The sequence below is a fragment of the Crotalus tigris genome, unplaced genomic scaffold (genome assembly GCF_016545835.1).
Source record: "Crotalus tigris isolate CLP2741 ecotype Arizona unplaced genomic scaffold, ASM1654583v1 scf7180000018371.15429387391:27106975, whole genome shotgun sequence".
NCBI classification, from domain to species: domain Eukaryota; kingdom Metazoa; phylum Chordata; class Lepidosauria; order Squamata; family Viperidae; genus Crotalus; species Crotalus tigris.
This window is the reverse complement of record NW_024096970.1, coordinates 19,678,543-19,695,257: the sequence shown is the minus strand read 5'-3', so window position 1 is coordinate 19,695,257 and position 16,715 is coordinate 19,678,543.

Here is a 16,715-nt window from a genome sequence, read left to right as displayed (position 1 = left end):
GGCTGCAGTATCTTCTAATTCATTCATTAGTGCCTGCCTAGCATATTCTCCTAATTCTTTTGACTTTGATCTCAAAGTTTTCCAACTACAGCTGAGAGATGGAATTTAATCATAAGATCACATGATTAAAACATTCTGTACCCTGAATGCAAAAGCTGCTGTTGTGAACCATAGATTCTTCTATATTCGTTTTGGTGAGAGAAACGACCAATATTCAATTGGACCGAGCTGTTCTAGGAAGCAGCTGTCCATCCCATTTCTTATAACCCTGATTCCCCTGCCAAATTTGACTGAGTTGAGCAAAGGGATGTGCTAGAGGCAAAATAAAGCTATGCCAAGGGCATTATGAAAAAAAAAACTTTATTGGAAAGTAGATAGTAACTACAGAAGAATTAAGTGATTGGCACATAGAATGTAAGAAACCTGGCTTGTTCTGAATTGCTATGGCTTTGGTATAACTACTTGGGGTAACTGATAGTTAGAACAATTAATCAGTGGAACAACCTGCCTCCAGAAGTTGTGAATGCTCCAATACTGGAAGTTTTTAAGAATAGACTGGACAGTCATTTGTCTGAAATGGTATAGGGCAGGGGTGTCAAACTGCCAGCCCCCAGGCCGAACACGTCACCAGGAAACTGCGCCCACCCCATTGCTGGCAATGGGGAAAAAAGTCCGATACGTTGCATGACCACGTTACATCACAAGTTTGACATGTCTGGTATAGGGTTTCCTGCCTGAGCAGGGGGTTGGACTAGATGACCTTCCAACTTTATTACTACTACTACTACTATTACTACTACTACTACTACTACTACTACTACTTTAAGCAGCAGAGAGCCAGTTTGGTGTAGTGCTTAAGACATCAGGCTAGAAATCTGGAGACTGTGAGTTCTATTTCTGCCTTAGGTACAAATCCAACTGGGTGACCTTTGGCCAATCATTGTCTCTCAATCCTGGGAAGAACACAAAAGCAAAAATGTTGCCAAGAAAATTGCAGGGACTTGTCTGAGCAACTGCCAGAATTCAATAGTGACTCTAAGGCCCACAAAAGCAAACAAGTACTAATGAGCATGAGTAGCAATATTCCTTTGTGTTTGTCTGCTTTCCTGGCTTAACGTTTTGAAAGTTTTAAAAATACTTAACATATCTGGAAAGCTATCATGATATAAAGCGAAGCACTACCCTCTGCTATAAACATCACTTCCAAGAATGCATGTAGACACCATGGGCATATTTAAGGAATAAAAATGGGAGATGACTGAAGCCTAATATTTTGTTTGGGCCAGAAATAAGAAAAAGATATAAGCTGAGATACCAGGGAGCATGAATATCCTAACCAATCCCAAACAGTTGCCTTGCTATGATTTAAAAGGTTTTGCTTGCTTGCTTTGCTTAACATGCTTTGCCTATTCTAAAAATATGTTTCTTCTCAGGTCACTGCTGTTGATTTATGGTGTATATTAGTCTTTCCCAATGTGACGGGATTTAGATATGTAGGAACTACGGCAGCTATTCTGGTGGAAAATATTGGCACTTCTCCCTGCGATACCTCTGGAGATCACAGGTTAGAGAACCCTGGTCTATGTTTGGGTTGACTGGCTTCTGTTTGGATTGTCTGTAAGTTAACTGTGGGGGAAAAAACATTTTGTGCATTTTTCATATGTATTTTCTATAAATATCTTTCCTCCAGTATGGCACCCCGATAAGTGGACAACAAGGCTGAAAAATGTTGGACCTTGTCAGGCCAAACTGAAGAGCACTAGTTTGGGAAAGGTTGCTCTAGATCAGTGGTTCTCAACCTTTCTAATGCCGTGACCCCATAATACAGTTCCCCATGTTGTGGTGACCCCCAAGTGGGTGTGGCCACCAATAAGAGGGAGTAGGACAGCTAGGGAAAAGGGGAAAAAATGGCGGACAGCGTGGTTTGGCAACCCCCGTGAAATGGTCGTTCGACCCCAAATGGGGTCCTGACCCACAGGTTGAGAACCACTGCTCTAGATTCATGTTCACAGTTTCACACAGGCTCTTCAGTAGGATTCGTGTACTATCATATATTATACTAGGATGATCCTCTTGCTACTGTCTCTGCTGCTTTGGACAGTACCCTCCTTTGCAAGAAATTAGCAGGTGTTAGCTTCTCCTACCCTGTTGCTTTCCTGTCATGTACTTCATTAAATATTTGCTCGAGATCAGAGATAATTTAAAATGAAGATATTGGCAACCTTAAAAATATCAATCTTCTAACTGAAGAAGCGTCTGGACTGTTTTGTCTTCAAGGTCTGCAACCACATTCTCCTTAATAACATCACTAGGGGCATTTTAAATATGTGTAGGATATTCTTCAGTCCAAAGCAAGGTTGCATTTACATCTTTAATGCTCTTTGAAAAACAGAGCTGTAGCTAAATCAAGCTGGTCCAGTCCCATCTTGCAATGAGCAATCATAATGAAAAATTGATATTGTCCTTCTACAATGTCACTTTTACCCCCAAGCTGATATGTTCCAGAAATGTTGGAACTACTATTCCCAGATTTCCCAGCCAATATGGCTATCGGGAAATTCATGGAATAGGTCAGTGTTTCCCAAACTTGACAATTTTAAGGCATGTGGACTTCAACTCCCAGAATTCCACAGCCAGCGTTGCTGGCTGTGGAATTCTGGGAGTTGAAATCCTCATGCCTTAAAATTGTCAAGTTTGGGAAACACTGGAATAGGTGACTCAATCCATTCTCATCATAATCATGCAACAACAAAGAGGCTTGTTTCTCCACTTATTTTAAAAAAGTGATTTCTTTCTACTGTTTGCATTTAATGCTGTATTTACAAGTGCATCCATGTATATCTCTCTACATGCAGTAGGAGGTTTTTACTACCTTGTCCTTTAATAACAGACTGGGCTAGGTAGACAATTCAAACTGAGCGAACTATATGAGTATAGATAGGCTAATATACTCTGCATGTGAGTGGTGAGCACTGGGGTTTTTTTTAGATGTACATTCTTCAGGAGGGGGAGCTATTCTTCCTTTCTGTGTATTTACCAACAGCTGTTTTCCTTTCCCTTATATTTTTTTTTCTTCTGCCTTTGTGATCAAAGTCTACCTAGGTTAGATTGATAATTGGATATTTTACCTCCAGGTATCTATTTTTTGATTTATTTCCATCTGTCTCTCTTTTTTAAAAATGAGGTTAGTTTTCTACACATCGGGGAAGACCAGGTTGGCAGAGAGTGCTGTAAGACCATGTTTATTGGACAACCAAATTAGACTTATTTCTCCTGCGAAAAGTGCTTCTATTAGGTGACATCTATTCTGCCAGCTTAATCCATCAACGTGTTAAATTTATACATAAATAAATATCTTTATTATTGTAATAGCAGAATAAATGGGAAAGAGAAAGGGCTCACATATTCCTCAGTGCTTTCATACCTACTCTTTACAATTGTGTTTTAGAACATTCTAGGTAATTCTGATGCAATTCTGCCAGAAAATTGGTGGTTTGTCTTCTAGTAATTGAACTGCTATATTGAGAAAATACAGCATGAGTGATCTGAAAAGCAAAGGAAAAAAAACCAAGAAGAAGGCATGCAAAAGTCATCCAAGCAAGGCTTTTGACAACAGTACAAGATACATACTATATATCACTAGCTTGTGAGTTTCTTTGCATCTAGCATGATGTTATTGAGGTTCCTTCACGTAATAGCCTTGCTGCAGATATCAAGGGGCAATTCTTGATAGTAAAAGTTAGCATGCTGAAGTCATATGTCAAAAATATAACATCCTCAGCAAAACATGATATGCCACTGCTGCTATACTGCAGAAAAGTAGTACAAGCCCAAGGTGACCTTGGCTCAGGCAGAAATCAAACCAGGAATGCCTATTTTATACCTTACATTGTGTCCATTATGCAATACTAGTGTGTTCACCTATTGCTTTTCCCAACTGGTGCTTCCTGGGTCTGCTGGCTAGGAATTGTGGAAGTCAAAGCTGAACCCATCTGGAGAGTACCAGATTTGGGAAGTTTGATCTATTGTCTCTCTAGGTCACTGTTTCTCAACCTTCACAACTTTAAGACTTCAATTCCCAGCATGCTGGCTGGGGAACTCTGGGAGTTGAAGTTCATACATCTTAAAGTTGCCAAGGTTGAGAAATACTGCCTGAGGTTGTTGTTTGCTGTTTAATTTACTGGGAAAATGTGTGCCAATGTGTGCATATGTGGGTTTATTTTTTATTTTTTGCTTCAGAGAAGCTTGATCTCTACTAAGAATGTTGTCTATAGTATAACCAGCTTTTTCTTGATAAAAAGAAAATCTGGGGCTCTCTAAATCTGTTGGACCAGAACTCCTACAATCCATAGCCAGAGTGGCTGAACAAATTGGACTTCAGTAAGGCATTTGATAAAGTAGGTCACAACCTACTACTTGATAAGATAGAAAAATGTAGGTTAGACAGCATCACCACCAGATGGATCCGTAGCTGGCTGACCGGCCGTACTCAGCGAGTGGTCCTCAATGGAACCGCATCTCCATGGAGGGAAATATGTAGTGGGATGCCCCAGGTCTCTGTTCTGGGCCCAGTGCTCTTCAACATCTTCATCAACGATTTGGACGAGGGGATAGATGGGGAACTCATCAAATTTGCGGATGACACCAAGCTGGCAGGAATAGCCAACACTCCAGAAGACAGGCTTAAGATACAGAAGGATCTGGACAGACTTGAACACTGGGCACTAACTAACAAAATGAAATTCAATGGTGAAAAAAGCAAGGTTCTACATTTAGGCAAGAAAACCAAATGCACAAGTACAGCATAGGTGGCACCATGCTCAATAGTAGTAACTGTGAGAGGGACCTCGGAGTCCTAGTAGACAATCACTTAAATATGAGCCAGCAGTGTGCTGCAGCTGCCAAAAAGGCCAACACAGTGCTAGGCTGCATTAACAGAGGGATAGAATCAAGATCACGTGAAGTATTAATACCACTCTTCAATGCCTTGGTAAGGCCACACTTGGAATACTTCATCCAGTTTTGGTCACCACGATGTAAAAAAGATGTTGAGACTCTAGAAAGAGTACAGAGAAGAGCAACAAAGATGATTAGGGGACTGGAGGCTAAAACATATAAGGAACAGTTGCTGGAATTGGGTATGTCTAGTTTAACGAAGAGAAGGACGAGGGGGGACATGATAGCAGTGTTCCAATATCTCAGGGCTGCCACAAAGAAGAGGGAGTCAAGCTATTTTCCAAGGCACCTGAAGGCAGGACAAGAAGCAACAGATGGAAACTAATCAAGGAGAGAAGCAACCTAGAACTAAGGAGAAACTTCCTGACAGTTAGAACAATTAACCAGTGGAACAACCTGCCTCCAGAAGCGGTGAATGCTCCAACACTGGAAGTTTTTAAGAAGAGACTGGACAGCCATTTGTCCTAAATGGTATAGGGTTTCCTGCCTGAGCAGGGGGTTGGACTAGATGACCTCCAAGGTCCCTTCCAACTTTATTATTATTATTATTATTATTATTATTATTATTATTATTATTATTATTATTATTATTATTATTATTATGGATCATTGCACAGTCAGCCAGATGTTCATACTGGATTTGGCATTTTGTCTACCTATCGAGTCCTTACCCAGGACCTGGGATAGGCAGATGTGGATGTTTGATGGTATTACAGATATCATCACAGGATGGAAGCAGTTCCTAGTAAGGCCGCCTTTTGCAATTGACTAATAGCAAATTTGTTGTTGTTGTTGTTGTTATTATTATTATTATTATTATTATTATTAAATGTTAAGTGTTCTCAGGCAGAAAGAGGTGGCACTGGTGAAAAGTTGTTTTCTATTTCCCATTTGCAATATGATGAAAACAACTGGAACATAATTTGGGATAACTGTTATGTGACTTGTTTCAGCCTCTGGAAAAATTCAAAGGTGGACTACTTCATTTGATATCTCATTACACAGTTATTCAGCATTTGAGGATTTGCAGCTGAATGAAAACATGTGGCTTCAGCGGTGATGTGGAATTATATCTGTGATGGCTCCATTCACATATACGGTACAAATTCCAATTTGATGCTATAGCAAGATTGTATGAAAGAAGCATTGCTCTTTGTCCTGACACCAGATATTATTCCTCCTTTTCAGAATGAAGCAAATGTCCTGTTTGGCTGACTGAGCTGTTAGTCATGTCTCAATGAGATATGGTGAGATAATGATGATACCGATGTTTTGCCTGCCTTTCATCTCTCCTTGATTTCACATTGAGAAGCTGCAAGCAAAAGCAATGTGGCAATTGCTTCATCCAAATTCTACTCAGCATTATTCATACATTTCCTCATCAACATACACATTTTGTTCACTTTCATTTAGCCAAAAACCTGTAAACTGCTGTGATTCTTTCAGGTTTTCATTCTTTTTTCATCCCATTTTTCTTTCAAAGAGGTGGAGGGAGGAGTGTCATTTGTTAAAGAAGACTATCTTCTCTCAATCCTGCTCGGACCTGTTCCTAATCAATATGTATCTCATATCTTCAGGGCAGTGTATGACAAAGTGCAAGGGAAAGGACAATTCAGTAGTCTGAAGTATGCGGCATTTTACCTGCAGAGGAAAACTATAGAGAAGATGTTCATGGAAAGAAAAAATAGATGCATTATTTTAGCGGGACTAACTAACGTGCCTGATTTTTAATGTGTACCTGTGAAAATAATGATGCCATATAATCCAATGTGCCAACTGGGTTCTTCCTTAGCTTCCTCTTCTCCAAACAAAGAAGTATAGATTTGGGGAGATGACGGGGGGGGGGCAGCAGGGAGGAAGGAGGGAGTTGTTTTGTGATCTCTACAGTTTCTAGTTATTTTGCAGGAAATGGAGAGGGCTGCCAATTTGCTGTTTCTTTCTCTGGTATTAAATTGTAAAGCCCCCCTGGGTCTTCCAATGGGCCTGGCTTCTATCTTCATCACTGGAGCAATGATACCACACTGCAGGGGGGGGGAACAGCCTTCTCAGTTCCCAGGGGAACAAGCTGCTCATCAGAAGGACTGGTATCCAGGCAACCAGCCTCCCCCTGCCTGAGACAAGCAGGAACAGCTGGGAAGTTGGAAACAAGGAGGAGATGCTCCTGTAAAAAGAATAGTGGGGAGGGGTGACTGGAGGAGGGAGGGAGGAAGTTGCTATTTCGGGCTACCTTTTTCTGCCCTATCGCACATGCAATATTAGCCCCAGCTATAAGGGCCAACACTTAACCAAGATAGTGTTTGTGTGCATAATATTGCTCTGATTCTGGCAAGATACGATAGTTTCACATTCCTGGAAATATATACCATTTTTTTAAGGAAAGGAAATTTACCTGTGAGTCTGGGGAAATGCCTCCTAGGACTGTTGAGGATAAATTCATACAGTTTGAAGTTCTATATGCAAAAAAAAAAAAAAAAAAAAAAAGTATTTCCAGCAAAGGACTTTTAGGGGAATATGCTCTTAAGCGAAGTGCATTTCCTTTCCCATTGCATGGCTTAGCTGAGCATCCTCATCAGGGAAAAAAGGCATTCAGATCAGAAAGCCCACCTGAAAATTAAGAACTCTTTTGTAACCTTATGGAAAGATGGGGAGGGGGAGAAGAAGAGAGGGAACACACATCCTGTTGTCATCTAAATATCAAATTCTTTACTTTTGTATCATTCCAAAAGGCAGAGCTTAATAAGGGCACAAATAGCATGGACAAATTCTGTCCGTGAGAGGACAGGGTGTGGGGGGGGGGCAGTGAGGGTGTCAACCTATTTTTTCCAAAGCATCTGAAGGGAGGACAAGCAATGGATGGAAATTAATCAAGAAGAGAACCAATCTAGAATTAAGGAGAAATTTCCTATCAGTGAAAACTATTAATCAGTGAAACAACTTGCCTCCAGAAGTTGTGATGCTCCATCACTGAAGATTTTGAGAAGAGATTGGACAGCCATTTGTCTGGAATGGTATAGGGTTTCCTCCCTGAGCAGGGGGTTGGACTAGATGACCTCCAAGGTTCCATTCAACTCTGTTATTCTGTTAGCACACATGTAGCCATTATATCTTTTGGTACAGCAATGCTTGAAAGGTTAATTGCATGACTAAAAAAGCTTTACTCTTACACCATATTATCCATGCAAGTTTTGTCACATAAGCACAATGTACATTATCATTTGATGAAATACAATTAACTTTTCATTATTTTTGTAAAGTATTTTGTAATGCTATGCAATAAAACCTGAAGGAATTAACAGGATTTTTCATGACAATAAATAAAAATTAATGCATTCTAAATAGAGTACTCTATACTATTATTAGCTTTGAGGTGATATATGGATATATGTAGGTAGTATGTTATCTCATTAAAAAAGCCATTGTTCATGTGCATAAGAAAAAATAGGTTTTGGCATATGATGTTGTGAAAAATATTTGTATTAAAGAGATGATGATGATTTGTAATAATAATAATAATAATAATAATAATAAAGTTGGAAGGGACCTTGGAGGTCATCAAGTCCAACCCCCTGCTTAGGCAATTAACCCTATACCGTTTCGGACAAATGGCTGTACAGAGTGTTCAAATATTCAAAGCTTACTACATCGATCTCTTTGAATATCATATAATATATGATGTATATGATGTGATATATGATATGATATAGTGCAATATAATAATATGGAATCAATTATTGTTATATTATTTGGAGAGGGTGGAAATGGTTTACTACATCTAGTGAGTTCATGGCTGAGGCAGATCTGAAATGAGAACATCCTAATGTTTAAGTCAATTGCTTTTTTAACCAATTAAACATGTTTTCAAGTGCAAAATATAACAACGCTAATGTGCAATGAGGCTTCTCCTAATATGATATTCCTCAGATATTCAAGCTTTTTAATTCTCAGCTGGCATGGTCATACAATTCAGCAAAATCCTCACATAGCACCTCATCTTTTTTTAAAAAAAACTGATTGTTAGGTATACCAAGTATTTTTTTAAAAAAGAAAAAACCCAAACCTGACAAAAATGACACAGATTTCCCTATGACAGTTATATAGGAGGAGGTGGCATTAAAAATATATTGTCATTCTGCAAATGTTTGTGGGTCATGTTAGATGGAAGTGATTTTGCATGATCATGTTCATGAAATCAGCAGAAGCTGAGTTGACTTGAAGGAGATGTTATTTTATACTATTTTTCTGGAAGCCCATGGTAGAAGGGAAGGGAAGTTACAGTAAGTTAAGGTTAGTATTAATAGAGATACCTCTTACTGGGAAAAGGAACTTAGACGTAGAAAAAAGTCATGAAAATTGCTCCCCGCCTCCTTACATTCACAGTGTAAGAGTGTTATTAAGAATAACATGGACAATGGATCAGTGACCAGCCATTGTGTTGCTAATGAAGCTGTGGGAGTGTTTATCATTTTTACTGCATAGCTGCTCTTCATGCCCCCTTGGATTGTGTTATTGACACTGTTGCCAGGAAACTTTGTGCTCCTTAGTTTTGGTCTTCTTAAACAGGTAACATTGAGGAAACATCTATTATACTACCTGCATTTTATCCCTAGAGTGTTCTCCCTCCCTTGCTTCCCACCTGCTGCAACTTTGTGTTGCGTACAGATGTGTCTTTGTGCATGGACGTGACCTTGTACAAGTCAGAGTGAATGATTATGCGTAAATATAGGTGGAAGAGAAAGGATTCAAGAGTAATCCCATTTTTTATGCTATTGTTAGATTTAGCATAAGTAGTAAGAAGTAAAATAAAGCAGATAATACCACCAAAAGAGCTGGCATACAGGGCTATCTTAATTAAAACAGGGGGGGTTAGACATTTTTTTTTACCATTTGTTCATTTCTTTATTAATTTTAAGTACATACTTCTGAACTCCTGCCCCCTCAGAAAATATGCACATTCCTTTCAAGATCATATTTGGATAAGATGCAGCAGCATACTTGTGTCCTTCATATGTTTCCACCACTTTTTGCCGCCAGCTATATTGTGCAGGTCCTGGCCACTCTGATAGGAAAGTACTTCTACGGGAGTTTCCCCTCTTGCAATATCTCTTGCCTTTTTTCTGATAACTGAAAGATTTCTTGCAGGCCTTGCCTCTTCAAACATCTTGCCCACATCAAAGTGCTCTTCCACACTTTTCTGATGAAATTCTACTGACCAATCCACCAGCTGCCTTTGCCAAGATATATAGATTGACAGGCTTTGGCAGGAACATTCCAGCACTAAAAATAAAAGTGTGGCTCAAGTATGAACGAGCCAGAGGCCTTTCACCTACCCCCTCCTCTTCTTTCTGCCCTTTACCTTTCCCCTCCACATACAAACAAACATATGCAGCAATCACCTAGAGGACAAATGTTCCCATGAGAAGTCCAGTTATAGCTCCTCACCCTTCCCCTCTGGTGCTCTGCTGCCAGGAGCTGCAGCTACTGAAAAACAGTAGCGTGAGAAAATAGATACCTCATCCCAGAAACAACCTTAGAGCAGCTCTTTGAAACATGCTGGAGTCTAGATGAAAGACACTGGTTGAATCATGTCCTTTTTTAATCAGAGGAGTTTCATTTTGGTATTATTTCCTTTATTCAGCATATATATTTGCCGACCTGTTAACCTCTGGATCTGTTGGGCTGCATTTCCTCTCATCCCCATCAGAATTGCTCAGTGGTCAAATAGAGATGGTGGCAGTTGTAGGCCAACATATATGAAGTGATCTAGTGTGATAAATGGTGATTTAAGTGGTCCTGGTTATATCCAAAAGCGAAATGACTATGAAGTTAAAATGACTAAAACCAGGGCTTATTTTGTCATAGAACGCACCAAAGAGAGTTCTGGCATCTTTTTTCGACAGATTTTCCAGAGTTGTGTTTTTTTTCTTCTTATTGTTGCCCTTCCTACCTTCCTTTGCTTTTGAACATGCATTTTTATCCACCTATCTTCTCAAGGGCCTGAGATAGGCAGATGTGGATGTTTGATGGTGTTACAGATAATGTCACAGGACGTAAGCTGTCCAAGTAAAGCTTCCTTTTGCAATTGACTGGTGGTGAATTTGTCAATGCCAATGGTGACCATGTGCTCCAATTGTTTTGGGATTGCATCCAAGGCACCTATTACTATAATACCATCTTTGTTTTCTTTTGCTACAATTGTTCTATTTCTATTTGCAGGTCTTTGTATTGTTACTATTTAAACTGAATTTTCTGTGTGCACTTTATTGACCGGGATTTCATATGGTTTAGAGAGTAAGGAAGATGAGCTTAATGGAGATATAGTTAACTAAGCCAAAAGAGTTGAAGCATTTTATGAGCCCAGATCAAGATAATATTTGGAAGTGGTTTGGATTAATACCTCCCTAAATCACTGGACTATAAGGAAGAATCTTGCTATCAGGCTTGCATTATTCTGTTGTTATAGTCAATCTAAATAAAAGTAGTTTTAGCTTTTCTGTGGAGTTGATTTCCTGGTATTACTTTGAGGGAGGCATCAGCCATCTCTGGTGCCTAGCCACCTTTACCCAATTTCACACATGAATGATAACGATGAGTGATTTCTTGCTGGAAGACGATGCTGGGTGGGAAAAAACTAACCACGCTCTTCTCCATTATCTTTGCCAGGTCATAATAAAGTTGTTAGGGGAAAAAAATCTCAAAATATTCATTGTAATATAGTTATTGTAAATGGGAAATAGTTCAGTTGCTGGATTTTTTCCATGCACCACTGACAGTACATGTACCGCTGACAGTACAGTGCAAACAACATTTTTATAGTGGCATGAGAAGTCTTTCACAGCTCATCTTTCTCCACTTTCAAAAGGCCTCCTGCTTGCTAGGCAATGATGATACCCAACAACCACATATACATCCCTAAGTTTGTGATGTTTGAGGATGTATAAAGGTGAGTAAGTTTTGGTTAATAAAAAAAAACACTCAGGGTTGAGCAGCACATGTTAGAGGGCAGCTAATAGATCATTGGTGTATAATAACTCTTTTTAAGCAAATAATATGAAATTAACCCTCACCAATTTTAGCACAGAAGATTCAATGTTGTTTAAGACTGGAACCCTTTGCTTTTGGATTCTGCACTCTGGTGCCATAGTAAATTCTCACATCTGAATAAACATTCCCAGGCTCGCACTATATGCTACTAAATATAAATATGTCAAAAAACCTAGGAGGTTTTTGAAACAAACATTGTTAACCAAATTCAGCAAAAACATTTTTACAGAATTCATTTTAATACAATTGGTTCAGATAATCTCAGAATAACTGTAGAATACCTGATTCTTCTGCCTAACTGCATATTTGCTAACTCAGAGAAAGCCTCCATCATCATCTTCCAAACTTCCATAAATACAGAAAGGGCACATTAGTCTTCTGTAAGGGAATGCGCAATTCAAATTTTCTGTAATATCTGATTTAGACCTTTTGAGACTTGTCACCAAAACTGAGCTGCAGAAGAACTGATTTCAGTCTTAATCCTACCATCACCTCCGTAACTGTTATCTAAAGACCCCAACCTACAAGAAGATTCCCATCCTTATTCTATAAAGGTGATTTAAAATATAGCATAACAATGTTTTACAAGAAATCTATCATTTTTTTTAAAAAAAATTATATGTTGTACCTAGAATTTTTTTTGTAATCTTTGCCTTTCTGAATGATCCCACCAAGTATCTGTCGCTAGTGAACGATATGAGAAATTTCCTTAGCAACAATTTCATATTTTGCAACTTTTCCATTTTGTATGAAGCCCAAAATCCAGCCAGCAGTTATCTGCAAAACAAAACCAACCAAATAATAAAAACAGACCTATATGGACTGTTATGCAAGTCATTCCCTAGACTATTTCACTATTAATAAGGATCCTTGTAGATACGTTTCCACTGTTCCATATGGTGATCTGTGATGTCTTGTGTATTAAATCAGCACATTTGAATCTTAAAAAGAACTGATTGTTTGGAAGTCTTCTCAAGGTACATTCTTGTAAAAATCACTGTCACTTTTACCCATTGGATGGAAGCTTCTTTCTCCAGCTAAAGTACCTGTCCTAAGCATAATCCTACAACCCATCTCAGCTGGCATCTGAAAAGAATGCTTGTTCTTCTGTGCTTGTTCTTCTGTGCCCGTATTTGCACTGCCACAGACTCTATGCAAATCTCTTTAAGCTGCTTCTGTAGAAATGGCATTTGTAAGACAGAGCCCCAAGGTGTTGCAGCCAAACATGGTATTAGTGATTATTTTCTAGCAGGTAATTTGGAGCAGATTGTGACTTCATAAAGGAACCGAGCATCCATAAAGAGAGATTGTAGCTGCAGTAAGTTGGCAAAATTCCACAACCTAATGTTTTATTTTTTAGTGCAACAAAATGAGCATCAGTGGAGTAGAGTAATATAGCTCTCCTGTTTAGGAAAGTGAAATATAAAAATTCATTATTTATTGAGTGCCATCTGTATGCTAGGCACACAGAACTGACAGAAAGAGGGGGAGAGAATCTCTTCAGCCTTGGCTGCAGGAGGCAATTATTCCTAACATTTTTTCTAGCACTAAAGGTAAAGATAGTTGTACAGTTTGCTCTAAGAATTATATAGGGCACTTGTGCTATGGAATGCCCTGTAGAATAAACCTAGCACAAAGTATGCATTTAATGTTCATTGATTTGGCAAATCCTCCAAATAGATATGAGGTAAATTCTATAAGATGGAGATTACAGTATTAAAACTATGAAGTTGCCTATTAAGCCTACAAACTGCAAGGAAACGCCTCTGCACTGAGGAAGGACATGTTTTATGTGTTTTTTTTCATATTGTGGGAAAAGGGGAATGTTACACATTTGAGCATATAATGTTTATAAATTAAGAAGTGCACACAAATACATAGACGCTAATGTCTGTGCACATGTGATATCTGCCCCAAAAATGGACATGACACATATACTACTCAGGACCAAAAACGCTTGTCACAGTGTGCTCTATCCTAATCTTACTCATTTTGAGGCTATAGATGCAGCAAAGGGTACCAAGTTTTGGTTCTATCCAAGCTCTGGGAACAGGTGAACATTTGCCTCAAAGGGAAAATAAGCAATACGAGTTCTGGAGAAAATCTCCACCTCACCCACCCCAAAACTGAGGTAGAAAAGATTTCTCAGTAACCCTTCTTTTGAAGAGTTAATCTCAGGAAAACTGGGTTTAGAGTTCAAAAGTTCATACCCAGCAGTGTAGCCTCTTACAGTATCTCAAGAGTCCTCTACTGCAGAAGTTTGTGTTCTAGACTAGAAGACGGGTAGAGATAGCTTTTCAAAGCAGTCCTTGACTTGAGGCTCCCTTCCACTCCTTCTTTTGATATGGAGAATCATCTTTGCAAATAATTTTAAATTGTCCTGAGTTGCTCAAGAGACAATCTGAATTTTTATGGACGTTTGGTAAAGAACTTGGATCATTTCTAACTAATTGGAGTAAAAAATGGAAACCGTATCCATCTCTAACCATGGTCTGTCAAGGTACATGTAGTCATATAACTACTGATAAACTCAATGTTCTTCTCAGCAAAACCAGGAAATATTATTGAACCGCCCCTCCCTCTCCTTCCCTCTCCATTCATGCACAGTAGGTGTGCAGAATTTGACTCCCATGTTGTGCAGTTGTTGATTCTTTGACTGAGGTCAATAAAGCTGAGTTCTGCAGCAGGGCTAGTGAAAACCAGAAAAATAAAGATTTTCTAAAAAATGAGACTACTTCAAGCTGTGAAACAAGCGGGAGAAAATATCACTTTGTACAGAACCATGTATGAAAGTGTACCTTCATCATTGGAGAAGATTAGCATCAGTGATTGTTTTTTTGTATCTAAAATCTTATTCTCACTTCCTGTTCATCACAGCAAAATATGCCATGCTATCTTTTTAGGGGACACTTTATGATGTTCCTTTCAATTGCTAAACCTCCTCGAAGGAAGGTGTCCCTTTGCATGCAGAAGGGTCTGGACCTGGAACTGGTCAGCTACAACTACAACTAGGAAATACTGCCAGCCTATTGTCCTAAGTAAAAAGCACAAGCTTCCTTTCTCCAGCTTCACAGCAGCAATGAGGATTGCTTGGCATTGCAGTGGCAAGGACTAAGCAGGGGCTCCTGTCAGTCCTACTCAGTCTATGCCATGGCGATACCAAGCAACCCTTGTTGCTGAGGTTATGTCAAGGCAGCAAGCTTGTGTAAGATCGCTTGCATAGCATGAGCCCAGAGTATTCTGGTAACCAAAGCTATTGTTACTATGATCCATTGTGCGGTCAGTCAGATGTTCACACTGGATTTTTATCCACCTATTTTCTCAAGGGCTTGAGATAGGCAGATGTGGATGTTTGATGGTGTTACAGATAATGTCACAAGACGTAAGCTGTCCAAGTAAAGCTTCCTTTTGCAATTGACTGGTGGTGAATTTGTCAATGCCAATGGTGACCATGTGCTCCAATTGTTTTGGGATTGCATCCAAGGCGCCTATTACTATAATACCATCTTTGTTTTCTTTTGCTACAATTGTTTTATTTCTATTTGCAGGTCTTTGTATTGTTACTATTTAAACTGAATTTTCTGTGTGCACTTTATTGACCGGGATTTCATATGGTTTAGAGAGTAAGGAAGATGAGCTTAATGGAGATATAGTTAACTAAGCCAAAAGAGTTGAAGCATTTTATGAGCCCAGATCAAGATAATATTTGGAAGTGGTTTGGACTAATACCTCCCTAAATCACTGGACTATAAGGAAGAATCTTGCTATCAGGCTTGCATTATTCTGTTGTTATAGTCAATCTAAATAAAAGTAGTTTTAGCTTTTCTGTGGAGTTGATTTCCTTGTATTACTTTGAGGGAGGCATCAGCCATCTCTGGTGCCTAGCCACCTTTACCCAATTTCACACATGAATGATAACGATGAGTGATTTCTTGCTGGAAGACGATGCTGGGTGGGAAAAAACTAACCACGCTCTTCTCCATTATCTTTGCAGGTCATAGTAAAGTTGTTAGGGAAAAAAATCTCAAAATATTCATGGTAATATATTTATTGTAAATGGGAAATAGTTCAGTTGCTGGATTTTTTCCAATCCCATCCTTTTTCTCAATAAATCTCACTAAAAAGATTCTGTGAAAATCATGTTTGGAAAGAATCACTTTGAGTTTTGGTCAGCTGCCAAAGTGACTGATAAAGATAGCATCCATCCCCAGCCTCCTCTCTAACATAGCCTAGTCTTCAGAGCAGTGCAATTTTTGTCAACATGCTTTTTAGCTGATTCCAGGAGGGAGAAAGTCAGGTTAACACTGCTCTGGAAAAAGGCCCTTCCGATGCCATTGCTAGACCTGCAAGTTATAAAGTTATAAAATCGTACAACCAGTCAATAGCAGTGGAGAGCAGAAATTTCTCCCACACATTGTTTTCATGTGGTGGGTTTTCTATTGACTGGATATTTTTCCACATTTCCTGAAAATGTGTTTTTCAACTAACCCTATTCACACAGTCAGTTGCCAATCCAGTGCTGGGTCATAACATGATGAGCATGTGTAAATGAGGTCCAAATTTTGCCATCAAACTAAAGTGGATTGATATTAAGAGGCTCCAGAGTCATCTTCTTATAGTATTATGGTTTAAATTGCTTTCTTGACTAAAAAAAATAAAATAAAAGTGAAAGGCATCATAACAAATGATATAGCTAACACCAAAATCTAGGAATAAAT